The sequence below is a fragment of the Rhinichthys klamathensis genome, unplaced genomic scaffold (genome assembly GCF_029890125.1).
Source record: "Rhinichthys klamathensis goyatoka isolate OS25496 unplaced genomic scaffold, OSU_Roscu_1.1 h1tg000098l_1, whole genome shotgun sequence".
In the NCBI taxonomy this organism is placed as follows: Eukaryota; Metazoa; Chordata; class Actinopteri; order Cypriniformes; family Leuciscidae; genus Rhinichthys; species Rhinichthys klamathensis.
In genome coordinates, this window is record NW_026606637.1 from 739,624 (window position 1) to 767,327 (window position 27,704).

Here is a 27,704-nt window from a genome sequence, read left to right on the forward strand (position 1 = left end):
TAGCTCGCGAGCGTCTCTTCAACCCGAGGCATCTCCGTATACCCCCGCGCCTTCGCACCCACGATAGTCGAAAAAGTCGACGTCGAGGGCACAAACACGCGAGAAGTATATGGTTTACTCCATGACTTAGATAGTTCGTCATGGAGGTCCTCGAAAAAGGGAAGAGACTGATGTTTTGGTCCCTCCCCTCTGCCACCGGACAGAAACCTATCCCCTAACTTAGACTGTTTGGGGGTCTCTTGTTCGCGTGGCCAGTCAAGCTGTAATCTGGCCACCGCGCGAGTAACCACCTCGAGCAATTCCTCGACAGATTTCTTTTCACGAGAGGAATGCTCAGAGGCTGGTTGCTCGCGGTCCGAAGACCCAAGAGATACATCATCCCCCTCGTGAGTCGAAGAAGCACCGGAGCGCGCTTCGAGATCACGAGAAGGGATGCGTGGATCTGGTGACGCAGCAAGCGAAAGGGACGGACCCGTCTCTTGCTCGTCATGCAGATCCATACGAGAGCCCCGCGATGATAATGCGGGTGCGGACTGGAAATAGTTCAGACGGGAGCGAAGCATCTTAACCGTGAGCTGGTCACAATGCTCGCACCCGCCCTTCTCTATAGCCAGAACCGCGTGCTCTTCCCCCAAACAAACAAAACAGTAATCGTGTGTATCCAGCTCAGACATGGGACGGGAGCATGGAGGAACACAACGCTTACTATTTTGTTGGCTCATTTCTCCTCTTTTTTTTACTTTCAAAAACTCTTTGATGTAGCGTGAGAGAAAAAGATTTTGAGAAATGAGAAATTTTCTGCACACTGCCTGACAAAACTAACTCCTAACAAAGATCTGAGAACAGATGAGAGATAGAGAGAGTGTTTGCGTTCACACATGCACAGAATGGTCTGAAGACAAAAGACCCTGACGATGCACCTGCGGCTCATCTATTTATAGCCTCGTGTTGCGGGTGCGCGCCGATGACGTCATCGACCGAGGCTATATTACCTCCGGTTCAATTCTATCGACGTGTTACACACAATATTCACAGCTGGTCACGATTAAAGACGTTCCCAATGCGCTGAGCAGCGCAGCATCGATTGTAGCATTCGAAAGGGAACTACTGAACATGTTTCTGGTCAAAGTGTAATATACATACTCATAGACGCCATGTGATGTATTTTCAACAAAAAACAGAACTCATATTTGACCTATTGAACGTATCCTGTGCAAAGAATCCTCGATCTTGACTCAATACATAATCATCGAGTCCTTCTGATGTTTTTCAGTCATTTTTTCCATCAACAATTCAAAATATCTTGGTGGAAATGACAAATCTGGAAGGAAACCGTGTGTTTGGTGATGACTGGAGGGATGTGGACTGGACCGACATGGAAGCATATATTGGTCTGCTCCTTCTTGCAGGAGTGTATCGCTCCAACAATAAAGCCCTGTCCAGTTTGTGGGAGGCTGAAACTGGACGGGCAATTTTTCGGGCTGTCATGTCGCTAAGGAGAATCAGAAGATTGAGTAAAGTCATTCGATTTGATGACAGGGCCACAAGACCTGCACGGCGCGAAAGTGACAAGCTGGCACCCATTCGTGATGTGTGGAATTTATGGGTTGAGCGTCTCCCACTAATGTGCAACCCTGGCCTGGACATTACAGTGGATGAGTGCCTCGTGCCATTCCGAGGTCGCTGCTCCTTCAAGCAGTACATGCCCAGCAAGCCGGCGAAATATGGGATCAAAATCTGGGCAGCATGTGACGCCAGGACAAGCTATGCATGGATCATGCAAGTTTACACCGGCAAGCCAGAAAGAAAGAAATCAGGGCATGCGTGTGGTCCTTGATTTGACCACTGGTCTCCAGGGACACACAGTAACATGTGATAACTTCTTCACAATTTATGCATATGCCCTTGGCCAGGAGCTCCTGAGAAGGAAGTTGACCATGGTTGGCACAGTTAGGAAAAACAAGCCTGAACTCCCACCTGCCCTTCTGACAACGAGGGACCGAGTTTGTTTTTCCTCTATCTTTGCCTTCACTGAGACACACAGTCTTGTGTCATACTGCCCCAAAAGGCGTAAAAATGTGCTGCTGATGAGCACATGCCACAAAGATGCCAAAGTGAGTGACAGGGAGGACAAGAAGCCACAGGTTATCTTGGACTACAATCGCTGCAAAGGTGGAGTTGACAACCTTGACAAGGTATTTACAAATTTTATATTTTGATGCATTTTTTTGCAAATTTGTATTCAAAGTTGGTGACAGAGTGGCATTTCTTTTGCCAGCAGATATACTAATTTGTGTGTGTGTGTTTGTTTGGAATATTGCAGATGGTTGCAAGCTACAGTTGCAAGCGAAAAACAAATCGTTGGCCAATGGTTGTCTTCTCTACCATCCTGGATGTATCTGCCATAAATGCATTTGTGGTTTGGAGGGAGGTAAATCCATCATGGGAAAACAAGATGCTTCCAATGCTCCAGGCCCCTCCACTGAAACTCCATCATTCAAAAGAAAAAGGTGTCAGTTTGTCCACGGGCCAAGGATTCAAAAACGGATAAGCAGTGCGCAAACTGCAAAAGAGCCATTTGTGCTGCTCACACTTTCTACTTGTGCCAGATGTGCGTGGACTGATTTTTGTTCATGATACTTGTTCATTCACAACATTCTGGACTGTGCTTTTTTACCATGTGTATTATGTAATATATATATTTTTTGTAGCTTGTTATTGCTTGCATGTTCAGTGTTCAGAATGTGATTATCAAAAAATTGCATTGTTATTCAGTGTTCACTCTTCACTCATTTCTGCATATTGCTGCTATTTCTTTTTATATATTATTATATATAAAATATATATCATATATTTGTTTTTCGCATAGGGGGTTTGTTTTCTCGTTTAAACACATTGAAATCATGAACAAGCTTTAAAATGACCTATTGGTCGGTGTACTTCTAAATCCATTTCATTAACCCGTAATTGAAAAATGAACGGTTGAACACAAAAATTTGAATTTGAACTGTAGGCCTATACACCGAATGCTGCGCAAAAATATAGCCTATATTCGCATATTTTCAGATTTTTGTTTATGACTTTTTGCCCCTTTATTAAACATTTAAAATATTCACAAATTATATGGACAAAATGGTTTTCTAAGGCCAAACACTATATTTCTAAGGCTATAGATGATTTATAGGCTATTATAGGCCTAAATGTTTCTGAAACAGTAACGAGGCATTTTAATTGTTTATTAATAAACTAGTATTTTCTAAATCGGCTGGAAACATATCTCCATCTCCGCTGTAAAGCGGATGCGCCTTTAGATAAGAAAATAATATGGATTACATAATCAGACTATTTTCTTTCGATTCGAATTTGTTCGTTTAAAAGTGGACATTTCAAGCTTTAGGCATAGGCTTGGTATTTTTTGAGACGCGATCCAGTTCACGGAGACCATAAAAGAGCGCGACTGATTGTTTTATTTTATTTGACAAAAGCACGTTTTCTTGTTATTGTGAGTTTACACAAATAAAAGTAGTTGCGAATGATGTATTGTTGCGAATGATGTTTATTTTCTATGACCAGAAATGATAGAGTAGGCCTATTTTAAGTTGTTTCCACTGTTGATAGAAAAACGGAAGTGTTCGCGCCCGCGCCTTGTGCAGCAAGCGCGCTCCACACTCCGATTATGCGCTTCTTACATGCGCTTCTTGAGGCACAGACTCACAGACGCACACTAACACACACGCAAGGTCTCTCGCTCTCTCCCTCTCTGCCGTGCGCGCGCTACACAGTTTGAACATACATATTCACATAGCCTTTCGAAAACCGGGACATTCAGTGTCCCGGGAGAGTGCATAAATTTCCCGGGACAGGTTATTAAAAAGAAGGACAATCCCGGTAAAACCGGGACAGGTGGCAACCCTAGTGTGTATGTATATATAATGTTATATATAGGCTATATATAATACATACATATAAAATATTATTAAAAATATTATATATTATATACATCAGTTACCGTAAGTTAGCTAACGTTAGTGAAGTGTTGGTCACATAAGCTATAGCTGCAATTAACCTATTATCTTCCAATAAACATTTACTAAAACTGGCTACATAAAATATAACTACAGACTAGATTCACGAGAGGTCGGCTAATGTGTGTAAGAGTAAAAAAATACAGTAATTTCATTAATTTACCAGCGAGCGTACTTCGGAAGCACTGAAAATGAATGGGGTTCAATGGAGAAACTATCAGTGTTTGGAACTATTAGCTGCTCCACGACACGCGTTACTTCCGCATTCCAAAGTTCCTATGGCGGTCTATGGGAGTGTCGCAACTCTCTCTCTTTATGGCTCTGGCCCTGACCAATGGCTTCAACCAATGAAGCCCTGACATCTGTTTCCCCGGAGCCGGACTAATCCCTCCGTACGTTCAAACGTCTTGACCCCGCCTTTGCTTCAGTTTCATTGGTTGAAACTGTAAACCAATCATTTTCCTTTCTGCCCTCAGAACATGTTTGAGTAAGTAAAACTCCCATCTGCTATTAGCAGTAGGAAATCGCATTGAAGAAGTCTCCTTCCGAACACATCGCAATATTTGGCATCAGTTCACGTGTGCCAGATGTTGGTAAGTAGTCGAAAATACACTGTCCCGTCCCAATAATGTTTGATATAATGTCTTTTCTGATGGTCGAAATGAATCAGATTAGCTCATGTTCAGTCACTGCATTATCTGTCATCTCCACGGAGGCTTTGCGTTTCATTGCTTTCTAATTCAAAACAGGGTGATTAAACACTATCTGTCACGTGACGTGCCTAGGATAGGCCTAGACCTTCTATCAGTTAATCATATTCATATTAGGTTTAAAGTAAGTTAGTACAATTAGTTGCAAAGTGGTATTTGTAGTAGAATCACAGTAAAAACAACACTTACCTTGCTTTTACCACAGTAACCTTAGTTTTACTGTGATAGGTGTGGCAAAAGGACAGTAACCACAGAACTTGCCATGCTTTTACCACATTATTTGTAGTTTTAATGTGATATTTGTTGTAAATGCATATTAAACACAATACTTACCATGCTTTTACCACATTATTTGTAGTTTTAATGTGATATTTGTTTGTAAATGCATATTAACCACAACACTTACCATGCTTTTACCACATTATTTGTAGTTTTAATGTGATATTTGTTGTAAATCCATATTAACCACAACACTTACCATACTTTTATAACATTATTTGTAATTTTAATGTGATATTTGTTGTAAATGCATATTATCCACAACACTTACCATGCTTTTACCACATTATTTGTAGTTTTAATGTGATATTTGTTGTAAATGCATATTAACAACAACACTTACATGCTTTTACCACATTATTTGTAGTTTTAATGTGATTTTTGTTGTAAATGCATATTAACCACAACACTTACCATACTTTTACCACATTATTTGTAGTTTTAATGTGATATTTGTTGTAAATGCACAGTAACCACAACACTTGCCATGCTTTTAATGTCTAATAATGTAACAACAATAATTTGTAAGGTAAATCAGTAATCTTTCCATTAAATAATCCGATATATTATATATAATGATATTTTCTTTTCTCTTTTTTTCAGCTGAAAAGACCAAAAGGGCCTTTCGGACTCATTATTGTTTGAGGAGAAGTAAATGGGAGACGAAAAGCTACAAAGGCAAATAATCGCAATGGTATGTATGTGTTGGTTTTAACCCTAAATCAAACATTGTATCAAGCATTTGTTGTTTCTTAAACCTTTTCTTACAAAACTATGTTTGCCCAATCAGTACAAACATAGTCTCAAAGCCTTAATAATTCACAAGATTTAACAAGTTGTCAAATTCGTACAATACTTGTACATAATCATGCAGCTTTTACTCCTAGTGCTGTCAATGGCTAGTGCCTCAATTCCTGTACATATTTATCACCATATTTGTAAATCAGTTGCGCACCTTCTTGGAAAGTAGTCGGATGTCCCATACACTGTCAGAAAAGTTTATATTAATTGCATTGTATTCATTAAAATTATTACAAATTGGACCCTGTCTGTTGATGTTCCAATGATACATGATGTCTCTCCACAACTCATAACCTTCCTCTGTTTGCAAGAGTGGAAAAGCTAATTTGACTTGTCACATGACATCAGATACTCGATTATTTTGTAGTAATCAGATCAGTTACAGTGCTGATAACTGTCCCGTTTGCATGTAAATCATGTTATTTTTAAACGAGTTTATATGATTTAATTGCTTGCTATTAAAGACATACTTGTTTTCATAGAAATGACCACATATCAGTGAGCTTATTACATAAATGCATTTAACATTTAATTATGCAATACTCCTTACAGAAAAATATCCCACAGTTATGGATAAACTCACAACATCATCATCAAGTCCTGTGCTGGGCACATTGGGCAACAAGTGTCCTCCAAACGTATTCGACCCGTGGCCAAGTTCTCCACATCTACCCATGGGACACTGACATTCTTCAGGTGTTCGTGAAACATCTGTCTCCATGTCTTCCTTGGTCTTCCCTGTCTCCTGCATACTCCTGGTGGTGTCCACTTCATAACTGTCTTTGGCTGGTGTTGTTTGGGCATGTGTAGGATGTGTCAGCGAGGTGCTCCCTTTGCTCTGTCACAGTTTCTGAAAGTCTTCATGTGGACAGGGCCGGTTCTAGACATTGGGAGGCCCTAGGCAATATTCATGTTGGAGGCCCCCCACCCCCAATAAAAAACTCTTGAAACAAATATGATTCCTAACCTTTTAATTTATACAACATTTAATTTTAAATGTTGTATATTTTTACTTACACAGTACATAAGTTTGGACACATTACTATTTTTAATGTTTTTGAAAGAAGTCTCTTATGCTCATCAAGCCTGGATTTATTTTATCAAAAATACAGAAAAATAATATATAGTGAAATATTATTAAAATTTTAAATAATGGTTTTCCTATTTTACTATACTTTAAAATATATTTCTGTGATGCAAAGCTGAATTTAGTGTCACGTGATCCTTCAGAAAACTTTATAATATTCTGATTTATTATCAAATGTTAGAAATGGTGCTTAATATTGTGGTTAAACAATATTGCTTAAACCTGTGATACTTTTTTTCAGGATTTTTTTGATTATTAAAAAGTTGTTTTAAAAAAGTCTTCACTATCACTTTTTATATATTTAACACATCCTTGCTCAATATTCCTGTTTTTTCTGTATTTTTGATCAAATAAATGCTGGCTTGTAGAGCATAATAACAAACTTCTTTCAAAAACATTACAAATAGTAATTGGTCCAGACTTTTTACAATAGGCATATGGTATGTACATATTAATGTATGTATGCCCACACTATGCCCTGAAGAAGGCTCCATGCCGCTACGCGTGGATGTTTAAAAGTTGTCCGTTTAGGACGTCATTTTTGCAATAAAGACATTTTAATTAAAGGTGCTCTATGGAACTTTTAGCGGCCTCTAGTGGTGATGTTTCAGATTGCAACAAGAGCGCTCGTGCTCGTGTGCTCGTGTGCGTGTGCGATCTCAGGAGCGAGCATTCACTACCGGCCACACGGAGACTTTCAACGCAACGGCGAAAGCATCACACAACATGCTGGAAACTCATGTAAACTCCCACTGCAACGTTACAATAATAGGCCACTTTTATCAGCTTGACGTTGAACTAATGCTCCATGCTCGTACCATGATAACGTTACATTGACTGCATTTAGCCGACATGTGATGTTATCTAGCTTAGCCTACGGCATTTCACTAACTATTCGTGTATCTTTCACAATCAACAATGTCAACATAGGTGAATGTATAATATGATAACGAAAACGGTTAGTGAACTAGACTGAACAATGTCAGTGTAACAGTAAGACAGTAGGAAGTAACATTACTGTACTGAACGTGTCTGGAAATGTTTATTATAAACAATATGATAGTGGGATGAATTACGTTATAGCGTAACGATCTATAACGTAGATCTAGAAGCCTACATAAAACAAGTATCCTAAAGCACCTTTTCTTATCCTGGAACAGTCTTTTGCATTCATTCCATGTCTCATGTAGTTTACCTTGCTATTTCATTTGAGTTTACTAATAATTCAAAAGCTCTGCCGATGTTGATCCGTGTTTTCGTCCTGAGTCGATCAGAATCACGTTTGGCCTGACGAGCTTCAGCAGATAAAACTTTGTTTTGTTTTTTATATTTATGTGGAGTTAGTGTTGGAGTGTGTGTTGTGCTGGAGGCAGGTCGTTTTTGAGTGTTATCAGACTCCATGTCGTCAGCTGCAGTGCCGTCGGTCGCATAGACTGTATATAAGGAGAGAGGCTCGGGAGCGCGCATGCACGTCACATCCGATGGATTTCGCGGTAAATCCGACCCGGAGACTTCACATATAAATATGAATATTGGCCTTCAGAGGTAATAGCAAAACCCGACAAGTGGATCATTGTAATGTGTGATTACAACCCCTTCACACACAGGCAATAAAAAAAGGATTCATTTTAGAAGAAAAGTTCCATATAGCACCTTTAAGGAGTGCCTCGGTTATCAGAGAATTCTTTCTCTACACTGTCTATTTAAAAATGTTGTAGTGTGTTGGCTTTTTAACTTTGAATACAAACGTCTTGTCTTTTACTTTTGTAGCGTTTTTAGTCAGCTCCCGACGCGATGTTATTCATTGTACGCGCAAATTCAAAGCGTCGCGTCTGGGCACGTTAATGACGCTCGCGCTCTTTTAAACACGTAATAAAGCGGTGAATCATTTTCCCAGAAATGACGCTAATCTACAGTACAAGTTTATATTTAGAATATATTGCAATCCCTCCAAAATAGATGACGACAACGCACACACCTGCATTACGAGCTGTGCTTCTTTGCGTGCCTATTTAGGCTTTTGCTTCGCAGCACCTGATGGATGCGTCCGTTACACACAATTTCAGAAGCCGGCACCCGCTTTGAAACGGAAACATGAATTGGTTTAACTGCAGATGAGTGACAATTCAACAATATCCAATGAACAATGAGGCTAGTATTTCTGCCCGTCTGGTGGACTATATAGGGGATGTTACGGTTATGGAGGCCCCTCCTCAAAGCCCGAGGCCCTAGGCAATCGCCTGCTCTGCCTATAGCTAGCGCCGGCCCTGCATGTGGAGTCCCACTCCTATAATCTCTGATATATGCAGAACCAATATTTAAAATAGTCATTTATCTTTTTCCATATTGTTAAAGAATTTTGTTTTCTCGTTTCATCTTCATAAACTGTACTTGAGGTCTGCCTAATGCCTTTATCAAACAAGCGTCAGTGCTCATTCAGGAGTTTTGGTAAAGGACATATTCATTGACATCCATTAGTTCTAGTCATGCAGCGACTTCATGATGTATGAGTCAAATGTATATTTCTGCAAGTGTATATAGCAGGTGTATGTCCGAACAATTGAAGATAGTGAGAGTGTTCAGGAAAACCTTTTGAAAACAATCAATCTTTATGGAATTCTGTTTGGTGCTGAAAGAGTATTAGGCAAGGCAAGGCAAGGCAAGGCAAGTTTATTTATATAGCACATTTCATACACAATGGTAATTCAAAGTGCTTTACATAGAAGAAATTAAAATAATCAAAACAAATAAGAATAATTAAAACAGTTTAGAATAAAAAATAAATTACAGTAAAAACAGTCGGACGAACAGTGGCACAGTGCTCATTCAGTAAATGCATAGCTAAACAGATGTGTTTTGAGTCTGGATTTGAATGTAACTACTGTAGGAGCACATCGGATCTCTTCTGGAAGCTGGTTCCAGCTGCGGCTGGCATAATAGCTAAAAGCAGACTCTCCTTGCTTAGAGTGAACCCTTGGTATTTCTAGCTGATGTGATCCTAATGATCTGAGTGATCTGTTGGGTTTATATTCAGTGAGCATATCTGCAATATATTGAGGTCCTAGCCCATTAAAAGATTTATATACCAGTAATAATACTTTAAAGTCAATCCTAAATGTAACTGGGAGCCAGTGTAGAGACCTGAGGACTGGTGTGATGTGTTCATATTTTCTGGTTCTGCTCAGGATCCTGGCAGCAGCGTTCTGTATGAGCTGCAACTGTCTTATGGTCTTTTTAGGAAGTCCAGTGAGGAGTCCATTACAATAATCCACCCTGCTGGTGATAAAAGCATGCACAAGTTTCTCTAAGTCTTGATTGGAAACAAAGCATCTAATTCTTGCAATATTTTTCAGATGATAGTATGCTGATTTAGTTATTGCTTTGACATGACTACTGAAACTAAGGTCTGACTTTAGAGACACACCAAGATTCCTGACGTGATTTTTAGTTGTTAGACCCCTAGCGTCAAGGTATGCATTCACCTTGAGAACTTCATCTTTGTTTCCAAACGCAATGACTTCAGTTTTGTCTTTGTTTAACTGAAGAAAGTTTTGGCACATCCAACTGTTTACTTCATCAATGCATTGGCACAGGGAGTCAATGGGGCTGTAGTCGTTAGGCGATAGGGCTAAGTAGAGCTGTGTGTCGTCTGCATAGCTGTGGTAAGAGATTCGGTTCTTTCTCATTATTTGGCTCATTGGGAGCATATATAGGTTGAACAGGAGTGGTGCAAGAATTGAGCCTTGAGGGACTCCGCATGTCATGGACGTCCACTCAGACTTATGGTCTCCTATACTCACATAATAACCTCTCCCTTCTAAGTATGACCTGAACCATTTTAGGACTATCCCAGAAAGCCCCACCCAGTTTTCCAGCCTGTCAAGAAGTATGTCGTGATCGACAGTGTCAAATGCAGCACTGAGGTCGAGTAGTACCAGCACTGATAATTTCCCTGTATCAGTATTTAAGCGAATATCGTTTATTATCTTTATGAGAGCTGTCTCTGTGCTGTGATGCGATCGGAAACCAGATTTAAAATTGTCAAAGTATCCATTCGAGATTAAGAATTTGTTCAGCTGATTGAAGACAACTTTTTACAATGATCTTGCCTATAAAAGGAAGATTTGAGATCGGTCTATAGTTGCTTAATATAGTCTTATCCAGATTGTTCTTTTTCAGGAGGGGCTTGACAACTGCAGTTTTCAGGGAGTTTGGAAAACTACCAGAAAGAAGTGAGGCATTAACCACTTTTAGGAGATCTGCTTCTAAACTGTTTAACACACTTTTGAAGAAAGATGTGGGAAGTGCGTCAAGGGCGCAGGTTGATGTTTTAAGGTGCTGTACGGTTTCTTCCAAAATTTTGCCATCAATTTCTTCGAAAACAGACATAGTAACTACATTCTCAGGTTGTGGTCTGATCTGTCTGACCCCAGTGCGGCTCAATGATGTGCTGATCACCTTTCTGATATTCTTAATTTTCTCAGAGAAGAAAGAAGCAAACTCACTGCACTTGCCGTCTGAGAGCATTTCACTGGGAATTTGGCTTGGGGGGTTTGTCAGTCACTCTACAGTAGCAAAAAGAGTGCGTGTGTTGTTTAAGTTGCTGTTTATAATATTTGAGAAGAAAGTCTGTCTAGCTTTGCCTAGTTCAATATTAAAAGCATGGATGCTGTCTTTGTAGATGTTATAATGGACTACAAGTTTTGTCTTCCGCCACATGCGCTCTGTTTTTCTGCATGTTCTTTTCATATTTTGCACAGCTGTTGAGTTTCTCCAAGGTGCTTTTTGTCTACCACTCTTCCTGACTTTCACAGGAGCAATATCATCTATTACACCTTTAACCTTTGAGTTAAAAGAATCAAGGAGAAAATCAACAGAGTCAGCAGATATGCTTGGTTTTAAAGATATGGCCTTCATAAATAGCACACTAGTGTTCTCCTTTAAGCATCTCTTCTTGACAGACACAGATCTAGTTTCAATGGCAGGAGAGATCAATATATCAAAGAAAATACAGAAATGATCAGACAGTGCTACATCCTTAATAACAATCGATGAGATGTTTAGACCCTTACTGATAAGTAAATCTAGAGTGTGTCCACGATTGTGTGTGGGACCATGTACATGCTGAATCAGATCAAAAGTTTTTAAAACAGTTTTGATTTCTTCAGACCGGTGGCTGACAAACAAACAAACAAACCGGCGGGTGTGTCATGGGCCATGGATCCCAAGGGGAAAAAGAGAAAGATAGCTGAGCACTCCCAACGCAATAGAGTGCGGCGCGGGACTAGATTTGATGGCCGAGTGCGAGCGCGGGCGCGTGCGGTAATGCACTCACTCTACTAAAACAAAATAGAAACGATTTACAGGCCAGAATTTCTATTCATAACGTGTTTGCAGCGTTGAGCGATATAGCCAATCACAGACATATGTGTTGATTTCTTGAACGCAATGGCCAATCAGAAGCATTCAAGATAGACTCCCCTCACCGCTCAAAACTGACGTTTTTGTTCAGTGCTGAATTCTGTATGCTGGCAAATCCTCTAATTATAACGAACAAAGTGTGGATATTATGAAAGATTCATTGTGCAGTCAGCTTCATTGATAATAACAGAGATGTGTGAGATCGCTGTTGTGAATCACCAGACTCAGAGAGATCCATTTGCAGCGTAAAGTTTAATAACAGATTAGTCAGACAGGCAGGGGTCAAAGACAGCAAACACAGCACTGGAGACAAGGCTTAATCGAGGTCGAATTACCAGGCAGAAGATCAGGGCAGGCAGAAAACAGGCAGAGGTAACGTGGGCAGGCAGCAGGCAAGGAGAAATCCAAGACAAAAGGGGTCGATAAACAGTCAGGCAGTCACTGGGTAATAATGCTCGGTAGTGTTCACAAAAGCAAAACAAAACTTCGCACTGAGAGCTGTGCATGGTGCAGTTAAATAGCCCGGTAGATGGGCTGCAGCTGGGCATGGTGATCAGAGTCAGTGATGAGGCTTATGGGAAATGTAGTGCGAGTATGAGAGTCAATATTCGGGTGAGGGCTCCCTCTGCTGGCCAGGGAGGGAGGTTGCGGAGTCCGGGATTGTGACAGAGCCCCCTCCCTGCGAGCGACTCCTGGCGTGAGGCGCCTGACGACGTCGGGGTCTTCCACGTGGTCGTGGAGCCGGTTTGGTGGGATGGGCCTGGTGGAAGTCTGTAATCAGGCTGGGGTCCAGGATGTCTGTGGCGTCTACCCACGAACGTTCCTCAGGGCCATATCCTTCCCAATGAACCAGGTACTGCAGGGAACTGCCCCGACGTCTGGAATCCACGAGCTCCTGAACTTGATAGACCTCATCGCCCTCCACTTGGATGGGCTGGGGGCTCTGGTCTCGGGATCTCCCCTCCTCCCTCTCGTTGGGCCCATCAGCGGGTTTGAGTAGAGAGACATGGAAGGTAGGAGCGAGACGATAGTGATTAGGCAAGTCGAGACGGAAAGAGACTGGTGTGATCTGCTGTGTGATCTTAAATGGACCCACATACCTGGGACTGAGTTTTTTGCAGGGGAGTCGCAGGCGGAGATCTCGGGTCGACAGCCAGACCCACTGGCCCGGGTGGTATTCCGGCCCCGGCCGACGACGACGGTTAGCCTGTTCCCTCTGACGGCGAACCGCTCGTTGGAGATGGGTATGGGCTTGGTTCCAGGTCTCCTCGCTGCGCTGTAGCCAATCGTTCACGGCTGGAACATTTGTGGGTTCTCCTGACCACGGGAAGAGTGGTGGTTGAAAACCCAGGACACACTGAAAGGGTGTAAGGCCGGAGGAGTGCTTCCGGATAGAATTTTGGGCGTACTCTGCCCAGAACAGGTAACGACTCCAATCCTGTTGGTGCTGATGGCAATAGGAGCGCAGGAATCGGATTACCTCCTGGTTCATGCGTTCGGCCTGCCCGTTGGATTGAGGATGATACCCAGACGTTAGACTGATGTTGACCTGAAGGGTCGTGAAGAAGGCTGACCAAACTTGAGATGTGAACTGGGGTCCTCGATCGGAGACTATGTCTTCTGGCAGGCCGTAGAATCGGAACACTTGATTGCAGAGGTGTTCGGCGGTCTGCAGCGCTGTGGGGAGTTTTGCGAGGGGAATTAGGCGACAGGCCTTGGAGAACCGGTCGATAACGGTGAGGATGGTGGTGTGACCTTCGGAAACAGGGAGATCGGTAATGAAGTCGATTGCAATGTGCGACCATGGGCGCTGTGGAATGGGAAGCGGTTGTAACAGACCGGCAGGTAGTTGACGTGACGACTTCTGGGTATTACAGATCCTGCAGCGTTGGACGTGGGTTGTGGTATCGGAGACTAAGGAGGGCCACCAATAACGGTTTTGGAGTAGCTGGATGGTGGCCGTGATTCCTGGATGCCCCGAGCTAGGTAGGGCATGAACGAGTTCCAGGACCTGGTTCCGGAGGGACTCGGGGACAAAGACTCGGTTGGGCGGACAGCCGGATGGGATATCAGCACGGGAGTTGATCTGTTCAATCTCGGTCTCAATGTCCCACTGGATGGGAGCGACAATGAGGTTGGGAGCCAGTACTGTCTTGGGGTCTTGTGGTGTGAATTCTAGGTCGTCTTGGCGTGACAAGGCATCTGCCTTGGTATTCTTGGAGCCTGGACGATAAGTGACAGTGAAGTGGAAACGGGTGAAGAAGAGCGACCAACGAGCTTGCCTGGGATTTAGCCTCTTAGCAGTACGTAGATACTCCAGGTTCTTATGGTCGGTGAGAACGATGAACGGATGGACAGCACCCTCGAGCCAATGCCGCCACTCTTCGAAGGCTGCCTTCATGGCCAGGAGTTCCCGATCACCCACATCATAATTTCTTTCGGCGGCATTCAACTTACGGGAGTAGTATGCACAGGGGTGCAACTTGGGTGGCGAACCTTGGCGTTGTGAAAGGATGGCCCCTAGAGCGGTGTTTGAGGCGTCCACCTCGACTATGAACGGTAGACCGGGGTCAGGATGGTGCAGGATGGGTGCTGTGGTAAAGCGTTGTTTGAGCTGGTTAAATGCCTGGGTGGCAGGCTCATTCCACGGAAGACGATGTGTTCCTTTCTTCACCAGAGAGGTGAGTGGATTTGCCACGGCACTGAAGTTCCTTATGAACCGTCGGTAGAAGTTGGCAAACCCTAGAAAGCGTTGCAGCTCTTTCAGGGTTGCGGGTCGTGGCCAATCGCGGACTGCCCTGACCTTGCCCTCGTCCATAGCAACTCCGTCCGGGCTGATGACATACCCCAAGAACGAAACGGAGGTCTGGTGGAACTCACACTTCTCCAGTTTGGCGTACAGATGGTGGTGAATGAGTCTCTGAAGGACGGCCCGAACGTGCTGCACATGGTTTGTGAAGGTGTCAGAGTAAATCAGGATGTCATCGATATACACTATTACTGTACGGTGGAGCATGTCTCTGAAGACGTTGTTGATGAATGACTGGAAGACGGACGGACTGTTCGCCAGGCCAAACGGCATGACCAAGTACTCGTAGTGCCCTGTGTTGGTTGAGAAGGCCGTTTTCCACTCGTCCCCCTCCCTGATGCGGATGAGATTGTACGCACAACGTAGATCGAGCTTGGTGTAGTACTTGGCTGTACGGAGTAATTCCAAGGCGGCTGGTACCAGCGGGAGCGGATAGCGAAACTTTACAGTGATGTCATTCAGGGCACGGTAGTCAATGCAGGGTCGGAGGCCTCCGTCCTTCTTCTGGACAAAGAAGAAACCGGCGGATGCCGGAGACGTGGAAGGTCGAATGAAGCCCTTTGCAAGCTCCTCCTCAATGTATCTCCTCATAGCTTCGGACTCTGGTTGGGAGAGAGGAAAGATACGACCCTTGGGAGGTACGGATCCGGGTAGCAGATCGATGGCACAGTCACTGTCACGATGAGGTGGGAGCTGTGAGGCTCCTGCTTTACTAAAGGCCTCTGCCAGATCGTGGTATTCGGAAGGGAGGTCGTTCAGGTTAGCCCTCTCCACTGGCACAGAGATGACTTGGATGGAAGAAGGAGCAACAGGAGCGAGGCACTTAGAGTTACAGTGTGCGCCCCAACGGACAATCTGGTTGGTTCTCCAATGGATCTGAGGATTGTGTTTACGGAGCCATGGCAGGCCTAGGATCACAGGGGTGCGTGGACCGTGGAAGACATAGAACTGAATAACCTCGAAGTGGAGCGCCCCTGTCTGCAGCTGGAGCTCTTGGGTGAGATGGGAAATGTGACCGGAGCCTAATGGCCTTCCGTCGATGGCTTCGACTGCAAGAGAAGAAGGGCAACGGATTAGTGGAACGTTGTGTTGTCGGGCAAAATCTGCAGAAATAAAGTTTCTTCCGGAAACAACGGAACATCAAACATTTCGCTGGAAACCGCTGCCCCCCGAAGCACGAGAGGTGGCGGGGATGGAGAGGTTTTGTGAGGGTAACGGGAAGGGGCGAAAAGATCTTGCATGCGCCCCATCCCGTGGGGGGCTACCCCCACCAGATTGGGCGCCAGACCATCAGGACTTCTTCTTTCTGTTAATGATAGTCCTGAGGTCTGGCTTGGGAGGTTGCTGAGCACGGCGAACCTGTCCCCAATCCCTGCGAGGGGGAGCACGGTCCGCTACGCTCTGCTTCTTTACCTCCCTAGGTTTTGAAGGACCGGGGCGGGGCTGGGTGGCAGACGGCCCCTCCCCTTGAGTGCGACGAGGAAGAAACTGGACAAACGCTTCCTCGTGTTTCTTAACCTTAAATCGGGTGACAACGGTGTTCACTGAGTCACCAAACAGCCCAGATGGAGAGATAGGAGAGTCAATAAGAAATAAACGATCCTTTTCCTTAATCCCTGTCAGATTAAGCCACAGATGCCTCTCCGTGCTAACCAAAGCAGACATTGAACGGCCGATGGCACGGGCCGTCTGCTTGGTCGCACGAAGAGACAAATCTGTTGCACGACGAAGCTCAGAAAAAGATTCTTCGTCGATCGTACTGCCTGCACTCAGATCCTTCAGCAGGTCAGTCTGGTACGCCTGTAACACTGCCATAGTGTGCAGCGCAGCACCAGCCTGACCTGCAGCTTAATAAGCTTTTCCCACTAAAGATGATGTAACACGACAGGGTTTAGTGGGGAGGGTAGGTTTCTTTATCGAAGATGCCGATTCGGGAGAGATAGCTCGCGAGCGTCTCTTCAACCCGAGGCATCTCCGTATACCCCCGCGCCTTCGCACCCACGATAGTCGAAAAAGTCGACGTCGAGGGCACAAACACGCGAGAAGTATATGGTTTACTCCATGACTTAGATAGTTCGTCATGGAGGTCCTCGAAAAAGGGAAGAGACTGATGTTTTGGTCCCTCCCCTCTGCCACCGGACAGAAACCTATCCCCTAACTTAGACTGTTTGGGGGTCTCTTGTTCGCGTGGCCAGTCAAGCTGTAATCTGGCCACCGCGCGAGTAACCACCTCGAGCAATTCCTCGACAGATTTCTTTTCACGAGAGGAATGCTCAGAGGCTGGTTGCTCGCGGTCCGAAGACCCAAGAGATACATCATCCCCCTCGTGAGTCGAAGAAGCACCGGAGCGCGCTTCGAGATCACGAGAAGGGATGCGTGGATCTGGTGACGCAGCAAGCGAAAGGGACGGACCCGTCTCTTGCTCGTCATGCAGATCCATACAAGAGCCCCGCGATGATAATGCGGGTGCGGACTGGAAATAGTTCAGACGGGAGCGAAGCATCTTAACCGTGAGCTGGTCACAATGCTCGCACCCGCCCTTCTCTATAGCCAGAACCGCGTGCTCTTCCCCCAAACAAACAAAACAGTAATCGTGTGTATCCAGCTCAGACATGGGACGGGAGCATGGAGGAACACAACGCTTACTATTTTGTTGGCTCATTTCTCCTCTTTTTTTTACTTTCAAAAACTCTTTGATGTAGCGTGAGAGAAAAAGATTTTGAGAAATGAGAAATTTTCTGCACACTGCCTGACAAAACTAACTCCTAACAAAGATCTGAGAACAGATGAGAGATAGAGAGAGTGTTTGCGTTCACACATGCACAGAATGGTCTGAAGACAAAAGACCCTGACGATGCACCTGCGGCTCATCTATTTATAGCCTCGTGTTGCGGGTGCGCGCCGATGACGTCATCGACCGAGGCTATATTACCTCCGGTTCAATTCTATCGACGTGTTACACACAATATTCACAGCTGGTCACGATTAAAGACGTTCCCAATGCGCTGAGCAGCGCAGCATCGATTGTAGCATTCGAAAGGGAACTACTGAACATGTTTCTGGTCAAAGTGTAATATACATACTCATAGACGCCATGTGATGTATTTTCAACAAAAAACAGAACTCATATTTGACCTATTGAACGTATCCTGTGCAAAGAATCCTCGATCTTGACTCAATACATAATCATCGAGTCCTTCTGATGTTTTTCAGTCATTTTTTCCATCAACAATTCAAAATATCTTGGTGGAAATGACAAATCTGGAAGGAAACCGTGTGTTTGGTGATGACTGGAGGGATGTGGACTGGACCGACATGGAAGCATATATTGGTCTGCTCCTTCTTGCAGGAGTGTATCGCTCCAACAATAAAGCCCTGTCCAGTTTGTGGGAGGCTGAAACTGGACGGGCAATTTTTCGGGCTGTCATGTCGCTAAGGAGAATCAGAAGATTGAGTAAAGTCATTCGATTTGATGACAGGGCCACAAGACCTGCACGGCGCGAAAGTGACAAGCTGGCACCCATTCGTGATGTGTGGAATTTATGGGTTGAGCGTCTCCCACTAATGTGCAACCCTGGCCTGGACATTACAGTGGATGAGTGCCTCGTGCCATTCCGAGGTCGCTGCTCCTTCAAGCAGTACATGCCCAGCAAGCCGGCGAAATATGGGATCAAAATCTGGGCAGCATGTGACGCCAGGACAAGCTATGCATGGATCATGCAAGTTTACACCGGCAAGCCAGAAAGAAAGAAATCAGGGCATGCGTGTGGTCCTTGATTTGACCACTGGTCTCCAGGGACACACAGTAACATGTGATAACTTCTTCACAATTTATGCATATGCCCTTGGCCAGGAGCTCCTGAGAAGGAAGTTGACCATGGTTGGCACAGTTAGGAAAAACAAGCCTGAACTCCCACCTGCCCTTCTGACAACGAGGGACCGAGTTTGTTTTTCCTCTATCTTTGCCTTCACTGAGACACACAGTCTTGTGTCATACTGCCCCAAAAGGCGTAAAAATGTGCTGCTGATGAGCACATGCCACAAAGATGCCAAAGTGAGTGACAGGGAGGACAAGAAGCCACAGGTTATCTTGGACTACAATCGCTGCAAAGGTGGAGTTGACAACCTTGACAAGGTATTTACAAATTTTATATTTTGATGCATTTTTTTGCAAATTTGTATTCAAAGTTGGTGACAGAGTGGCATTTCTTTTGCCAGCAGATATACTAATTTGTGTGTGTGTGTTTGTTTGGAATATTGCAGATGGTTGCAAGCTACAGTTGCAAGCGAAAAACAAATCGTTGGCCAATGGTTGTCTTCTCTACCATCCTGGATGTATCTGCCATAAATGCATTTGTGGTTTGGAGGGAGGTAAATCCATCATGGGAAAACAAGATGCTTCCAATGCTCCAGGCCCCTCCACTGAAACTCCATCATTCAAAAGAAAAAGGTGTCAGTTTGTCCACGGGCCAAGGATTCAAAAACGGATAAGCAGTGCGCAAACTGCAAAAGAGCCATTTGTGCTGCTCACACTTTCTACTTGTGCCAGATGTGCGTGGACTGATTTTTGTTCATGATACTTGTTCATTCACAACATTCTGGACTGTGCTTTTTTACCATGTGTATTATGTAATATATATATTTTTTGTAGCTTGTTATTGCTTGCATGTTCAGTGTTCAGAATGTGATTATCAAAAAATTGCATTGTTATTCAGTGTTCACTCTTCACTCATTTCTGCATATTGCTGCTATTTCTTTTTATATATTATTATATATAAAATATATATCATATATTTGTTTTTCGCATAGGGGGTTTGTTTTCTCGTTTAAACACATTGAAATCATGAACAAGCTTTAAAATGACCTATTGGTCGGTGTACTTCTAAATCCATTTCATTAACCCGTAATTGAAAAATGAACGGTTGAACACAAAAATTTGAATTTGAACTGTAGGCCTATACACCGAATGCTGCGCAAAAATATAGCCTATATTGGCATATTTTCAGGTTTTGGTTTATGACTTTTTGCCCCTTTATTAAACATTTAAAATATTCACAAATTATATGGACAAAATGGTTTTCTAAGGCCAAACACTATATTTCTAAGGCTATAGATGATTTATAGGCTATTATAGGCCTAAATGTTTCTGAAACAGTAACGAGGCATTTTAATTGTTTATTAATAAACTAGTATTTTCTAAATCGGCTGGAAACATATCTCCATCTCCGCTGTAAAGCGGATGCGCCTTTAGATAAGAAAATAATATGGATTACATAATCAGACTATTTTCTTTCGATTCGAATTTGTTCGTTTAAAAGTGGACATTTCAAGCTTTAGGCATAGGCTTGGTATTTTTTGAGACGCGATCCAGTTCACGGAGACCATAAAAGAGCGCGACTGATTGTTTTATTTTATTTGACAAAAGCACGTTTTCTTGTTATTGTGAGTTTACACAAATAAAAGTAGTTGCGAATGATGTATTGTTGCGAATGATGTTTATTTTCTATGACCAGAAATGATAGAGTAGGCCTATTTTAAGTTGTTTCCACTGTTGATAGAAAAACGGAAGTGTTCGCGCCCGCGCCTTGTGCAGCAAGCGCGCTCCACACTCCGATTATGCGCTTCTTACATGCGCTTCTTGAGGCACAGACTCACAGACGCACACTAACACACACGCAAGGTCTCTCGCTCTCTCCCTCTCTGCCGTGCGCGCGCTACACAGTTTGAACATACATATTCACATAGCCTTTCGAAAACCGGGACATTCAGTGTCCCGGGAGAGTGCATAAATTTCCCGGGACAGGTTATTAAAAAGAAGGACAATCCCGGTAAAACCGGGACAGGTGGCAACCCTAGTGTGTATGTATATATAATGTTATATATAGGCTATATATAATACATACATATAAAATATTATTAAAAATATTATATATTATATACATCAGTTACCGTAAGTTAGCTAACGTTAGTGAAGTGTTGGTCACATAAGCTATAGCTGCAATTAACCTATTATCTTCCAATAAACATTTACTAAAACTGGCTACATAAAATATAACTACAGACTAGATTCACGAGAGGTCGGCTAATGTGTGTAAGAGTAAAAAAATACAGTAATTTCATTAATTTACCAGCGAGCGTACTTCGGAAGCACTGAAAATGAATGGGGTTCAATGGAGAAACTATCAGTGTTTGGAACTATTAGCTGCTCCACGACACGCGTTACTTCCGCATTCCAAAGTTCCTATGGCGGTCTATGGGAGTGTCGCAACTCTCTCTCTTTATGGCTCTGGCCCTGACCAATGGCTTCAACCAATGAAGCCCTGACATCTGTTTCCCCGGAGCCGGACTAATCCCTCCGTACGTTCAAACGTCTTGACCCCGCCTTTGCTTCAGTTTCATTGGTTGAAACTGTAAACCAATCATTTTCCTTTCTGCCCTCAGAACATGTTTGAGTAAGTAAAACTCCCATCTGCTATTAGCAGTAGGAAATCGCATTGAAGAAGTCTCCTTCCGAACACATCGCAATATTTGGCATCAGTTCACGTGTGCCAGATGTTGGTAAGTAGTCGAAAATACACTGTCCCGTCCCAATAATGTTTGATATAATGTCTTTTCTGATGGTCGAAATGAATCAGATTAGCTCATGTTCAGTCACTGCATTATCTGTCATCTCCACGGAGGCTTTGCGTTTCATTGATTTCTAATTCAAAACAGGGTGATTAAACACTATCTGTCACGTGACGTGCCTAGGATAGGCCTAGACCTTCTATCAGTTAATCATATTCATATTAGGTTTAAAGTAAGTTAGTACAATTAGTTGCAAAGTGGTATTTGTAGTAGAATCACAGTAAAAACAACACTTACCTTGCTTTTACCACAGTAACCTTAGTTTTACTGTGATAGGTGTGGCAAAAGGACAGTAACCACAGAACTTGCCATGCTTTTACCACATTATTTGTAGTTTTAATGTGATATTTGTTGTAAATGCATATTAAACACAATACTTACCATGCTTTTACCACATTATTTGTAGTTTTAATGTGATATTTGTTTGTAAATGCATATTAACCACAACACTTACCATGCTTTTACCACATTATTTGTAGTTTTAATGTGATATTTGTTGTAAATCCATATTAACCACAACACTTACCATACTTTTATAACATTATTTGTAATTTTAATGTGATATTTGTTGTAAATGCATATTATCCACAACACTTACCATGCTTTTACCACATTATTTGTAGTTTTAATGTGATATTTGTTGTAAATGCATATTAACAACAACACTTACATGCTTTTACCACATTATTTGTAGTTTTAATGTGATTTTTGTTGTAAATGCATATTAACCACAACACTTACCATACTTTTACCACATTATTTGTAGTTTTAATGTGATATTTGTTGTAAATGCACAGTAACCACAACACTTGCCATGCTTTTAATGTCTAATAATGTAACAACAATAATTTGTAAGGTAAATCAGTAATCTTTCCATTAAATAATCCGATATATTATATATAATGATATTTTCTTTTCTCTTTTTTTCAGCTGAAAAGACCAAAAGGGCCTTTCGGACTCATTATTGTTTGAGGAGAAGTAAATGGGAGACGAAAAGCTACAAAGGCAAATAATCGCAATGGTATGTATGTGTTGGTTTTAACCCTAAATCAAACATTGTATCAAGCATTTGTTGTTTCTTAAACCTTTTCGGTAACACTTTAGAATACTGTATCTTACTCACTGCATAACTAATAAGGAATTATTGAAGAACTAGTAGGTAATTCTTCATTAACTACTTCTTCACTGCTGTTAACTACTAAGGAAGATGTGTTAACTAATCAGTATGTAATAGAATTTTATGATTGTGTTAAGTAACAGTTAGTTAATCAATAACTACTGAATTCTGTCATACCTCCTGAAGAACTACCATTAATTATCTATTAATTAAGGTTCAAGAAAAATAACTATGAAGTAACTAGTAATGAACAGTCATACACAGTAGTCACTACAATAATCCAGTTTTTTTTAGCATTGTAGTGGTGGAAGTACACAAATCAAGTACTTGAGTAAAAGTAAAGATACCCCAATAAAATATTACTCCAGTACAATTATAATTAGGCCATTTTCAAAATTACCTTAGTAAAAGTACAAAGGTAATTAATTTTTAAAGTACTTAAAAAGTAAAAAGCATATTATTATACTTAGTTCTTATACATTTTAAACTTATTTTGCACCATTCAAGTTCCGGCAATATCACGGTAGCCTACATTTTACAGTGATTTGGTGATGCAAGAGCGCGGGCATTTGCATCCTCTTCTGGAGAGTTCTCAGCGCCGCCGATTTGGTGCATTTCTTCTGCGAAATACAGGTTTGTGTACGTTTTATTTAATCTATAAAATCATTACTGTGCTGTAAATCATTTTATTTTATGCAAGGCAACATACAAGGACGCGATGTCAGTAAGCCTACCTAGCTGAGTCTGTCTTTTTTGCGTGATGGAAACGCCTGATCCCTTGCATAAAACAAATTATTTTATTCATAAATATAGTAAATCTATTTACATCAGATGTTAAATATGTTCTTAGAGCTGTGCACTGTTTGTTTATGGGCAGTGAAACGCAGGGCGGCGGTCTGAAGTTAAGCAGTTTCCCCGCCGAACACGAGCCCAGCTCCCGCAAGAGATCCAGCAACACTACGGTGGAGACGCGAGAACAGTTGATTACTTGAATTACTTTTAAAGGTTTAACTTTTGATTATAAATGTTTGTTAAACAAGTTTAAATGTAGGCAGTATACATGTTAAAACAAAATATCATCTGAAATAAAGGAAAATATCATGTAGCTTAAACGAGTCATTGTCGTGTATTTTACAAGGTGATTACGTTAATAGTGTTTTTTTAACAGTAAGTTTTATTTGAGTCAGAAGTATGTGGTAATTCTTTATTAATTACTAATGGGTTCCCTATATTTTCACTTTAGAATACTGTTTCAGGTTATAAGTAATTCCTGAAGAATTATCTAATAATTCTTTATTAATTACTAATAAGTTCCCTATATTTTCACTTTAGAACACCGTTTCAGGTTATCAGTTGCCTAATTCCTGGATAGTTATTTGATAATTCTTTATTAATTACTAATGGGTTCCCTATATTTTCACTTTAGAATACTGTTCCAGGTTCTAAGTAATTCCTGAAGAATTATCTAATAATTATTTATTAATTACTAATAAATTCCCTATATTTTCACTTTTGAACACTGTTTCAGGTTATAAGTAGCCTAATTCCTGGATAATTATTTGATAATTCTTTATTAATTACTAATGGGTTCCCTGTATTTTCACTTTAGAATACTGTTCCAGATTATAAATAATTCCTGGAGAATTATCTAATAATTATTTATTAATTACTAATAAGTTCCCTATATTTTCAGTTCCCCTCAGTTGTTGCCTAAAATACATGCATTTACTCAATGGCATTATATGCTGAGGAAAACAGACACACACAGTACTGTATATAAAATATAAAAACTAATCTGAGGTTAGTTTTGTATGACTGTTCATTAGTTACTACTTAGTTATTTTTCTTGAACCTTAATTAGTAGATAATTAATGGTAGTTCTTCAGGAGGTATGCCAGAATTCATTAGTTATTGATTAACTAACTGTAACTTAACACAATCATAAAATTCTATTACATACTGATTAGTTAACACATCTTCCTTAGTAGTTAACAGCAGTGAAGAAGTAGTTAATGAAGAATTACCTACTAGTTCTTCAATAACTCCTTATTAGTTATGCAGTAAGTAAGATACAGTATTCTAAAGTGTTACCACCTTTTCTTACAAAACTATGTTTGCCCAATCAGTACAAACATAGTCTCAAAGCCTTAATAATTCACAAGATTTAACAAGTTGTCAAATTCGTACAATACTTGTACATAATCATGCAGCTTTTACTCCTAGTGCTGTCAATGGCTAGTGCCTCAATTCCTGTACATATTTATCACCATATTTGTAAATCAGTTGCGCACCTTCTTGGAAAGTAGTCGGATGTCCCATACACTGTCAGAAAAGTTTATATTAATTGCATTGTATTCATTAAAATTATTACAAATTGGACCCTGTCTGTTGATGTTCCAATGATACATGATGTCTCTCCACAACTCATAACCTTCCTCTGTTTGCAAGAGTGGAAAAGCTAATTTGACTTGTCACATGACATCAGATACTCGATTATTTTGTAGTAATCAGATCAGTTACAGTGCTGATAACTGTCCCGTTTGCATGTAAATCATGTTATTTTTAAACGAGTTTATATGATTTAATTGCTTGCTATTAAAGACATACTTGTTTTCATAGAAATGACCACATATCAGTGAGCTTATTACATAAATGCATTTAACATTTAATTATGCAATACTCCTTACAGAAAAATATCCCACAGTTATGGATAAACTCACAACATCATCATCAAGTCCTGTGCTGGGCACATTGGGCAACAAGTGTCCTCCAAACGTATTCGACCCGTGGCCAAGTTCTCCACATCTACCCATGGGACACTGACATTCTTCAGGTGTTCGTGAAACATCTGTCTCCATGTCTTCCTTGGTCTTCCCTGTCTCCTGCATACTCCTGGTGGTGTCCACTTCATAACTGTCTTTGGCTGGTGTTGTTTGGGCATGTGTAGGATGTGTCAGCGAGGTGCTCCCTTTGCTCTGTCACAGTTTCTGAAAGTCTTCATGTGGACAGGGCCGGTTCTAGACATTGGGAGGCCCTAGGCAATATTCATGTTGGAGGCCCCCCACCCCCAATAAAAAACTCTTGAAACAAATATGATTCCTAACCTTTTAATTTATACAACATTTAATTTTAAATGTTGTATATTTTTACTTACACAGTACATAAGTTTGGACACATTACTATTTTTAATGTTTTTGAAAGAAGTCTCTTATGCTCATCAAGCCTGGATTTATTTTATCAAAAATACAGAAAAATAATATATAGTGAAATATTATTAAAATTTTAAATAATGGTTTTCCTATTTTACTATACTTTAAAATATATTTCTGTGATGCAAAGCTGAATTTAGTGTCACGTGATCCTTCAGAAAACTTTATAATATTCTGATTTATTATCAAATGTTAGAAATGGTGCTTAATATTGTGGTTAAACAATATTGCTTAAACCTGTGATACTTTTTTTCAGGATTTTTTTGATTATTAAAAAGTTGTTTTAAAAAAGTCTTCACTATCACTTTTTATATATTTAACACATCCTTGCTCAATATTCCTGTTTTTTCTGTATTTTTGATCAAATAAATGCTGGCTTGTAGAGCATAATAACAAACTTCTTTCAAAAACATTACAAATAGTAATTGGTCCAGACTTTTTACAATAGGCATATGGTATGTACATATTAATGTATGTATGCCCACACTATGCCCTGAAGAAGGCTCCATGCCGCTACGCGTGGATGTTTAAAAGTTGTCCGTTTAGGACGTCATTTTTGCAATAAAGACATTTTAATTAAAGGTGCTCTATGGAACTTTTAGCGGCCTCTAGTGGTGATGTTTCAGATTGCAACAAGAGCGCTCGTGCTCGTGTGCTCGTGTGCGTGTGCGATCTCAGGAGCGAGCATTCACTACCGGCCACACGGAGACTTTCAACGCAACGGCGAAAGCATCACACAACATGCTGGAAACTCATGTAAACTCCCACTGCAACGTTACAATAATAGGCCACTTTTATCAGCTTGACGTTGAACTAATGCTCCATGCTCGTACCATGATAACGTTACATTGACTGCATTTAGCCGACATGTGATGTTATCTAGCTTAGCCTACGGCATTTCACTAACTATTCGTGTATCTTTCACAATCAACAATGTCAACATAGGTGAATGTATAATATGATAACGAAAACGGTTAGTGAACTAGACTGAACAATGTCAGTGTAACAGTAAGACAGTAGGAAGTAACATTACTGTACTGAACGTGTCTGGAAATGTTTATTATAAACAATATGATAGTGGGATGAATTACGTTATAGCGTAACGATCTATAACGTAGATCTAGAAGCCTACATAAAACAAGTATCCTAAAGCACCTTTTCTTATCCTGGAACAGTCTTTTGCATTCATTCCATGTCTCATGTAGTTTACCTTGCTATTTCATTTGAGTTTACTAATAATTCAAAAGCTCTGCCGATGTTGATCCGTGTTTTCGTCCTGAGTCGATCAGAATCACGTTTGGCCTGACGAGCTTCAGCAGATAAAACTTTGTTTTGTTTTTTATATTTATGTGGAGTTAGTGTTGGAGTGTGTGTTGTGCTGGAGGCAGGTCGTTTTTGAGTGTTATCAGACTCCATGTCGTCAGCTGCAGTGCCGTCGGTCGCATAGACTGTATATAAGGAGAGAGGCTCGGGAGCGCGCATGCACGTCACATCCGATGGATTTCGCGGTAAATCCGACCCGGAGACTTCACATATAAATATGAATATTGGCCTTCAGAGGTAATAGCAAAACCCGACAAGTGGATCATTGTAATGTGTGATTACAACCCCTTCACACA

General features: G+C 41.4%; 2 pseudogenes; both read left to right on the forward strand.

Annotated features, from left to right (window-relative positions):
- The first annotated feature begins 1,624 nt into the window (after positions 1–1,624).
- LOC130086555 (piggyBac transposable element-derived protein 4-like) lies at positions 1,625–6,716 on the forward strand (annotated as a pseudogene).
- Positions 6,717–18,696: 11,980 nt separating this feature from the next.
- Positions 18,697–25,914, forward strand: LOC130086556 (piggyBac transposable element-derived protein 4-like; annotated as a pseudogene).
- Positions 25,915–27,704: the final 1,790 nt, after the last annotated feature.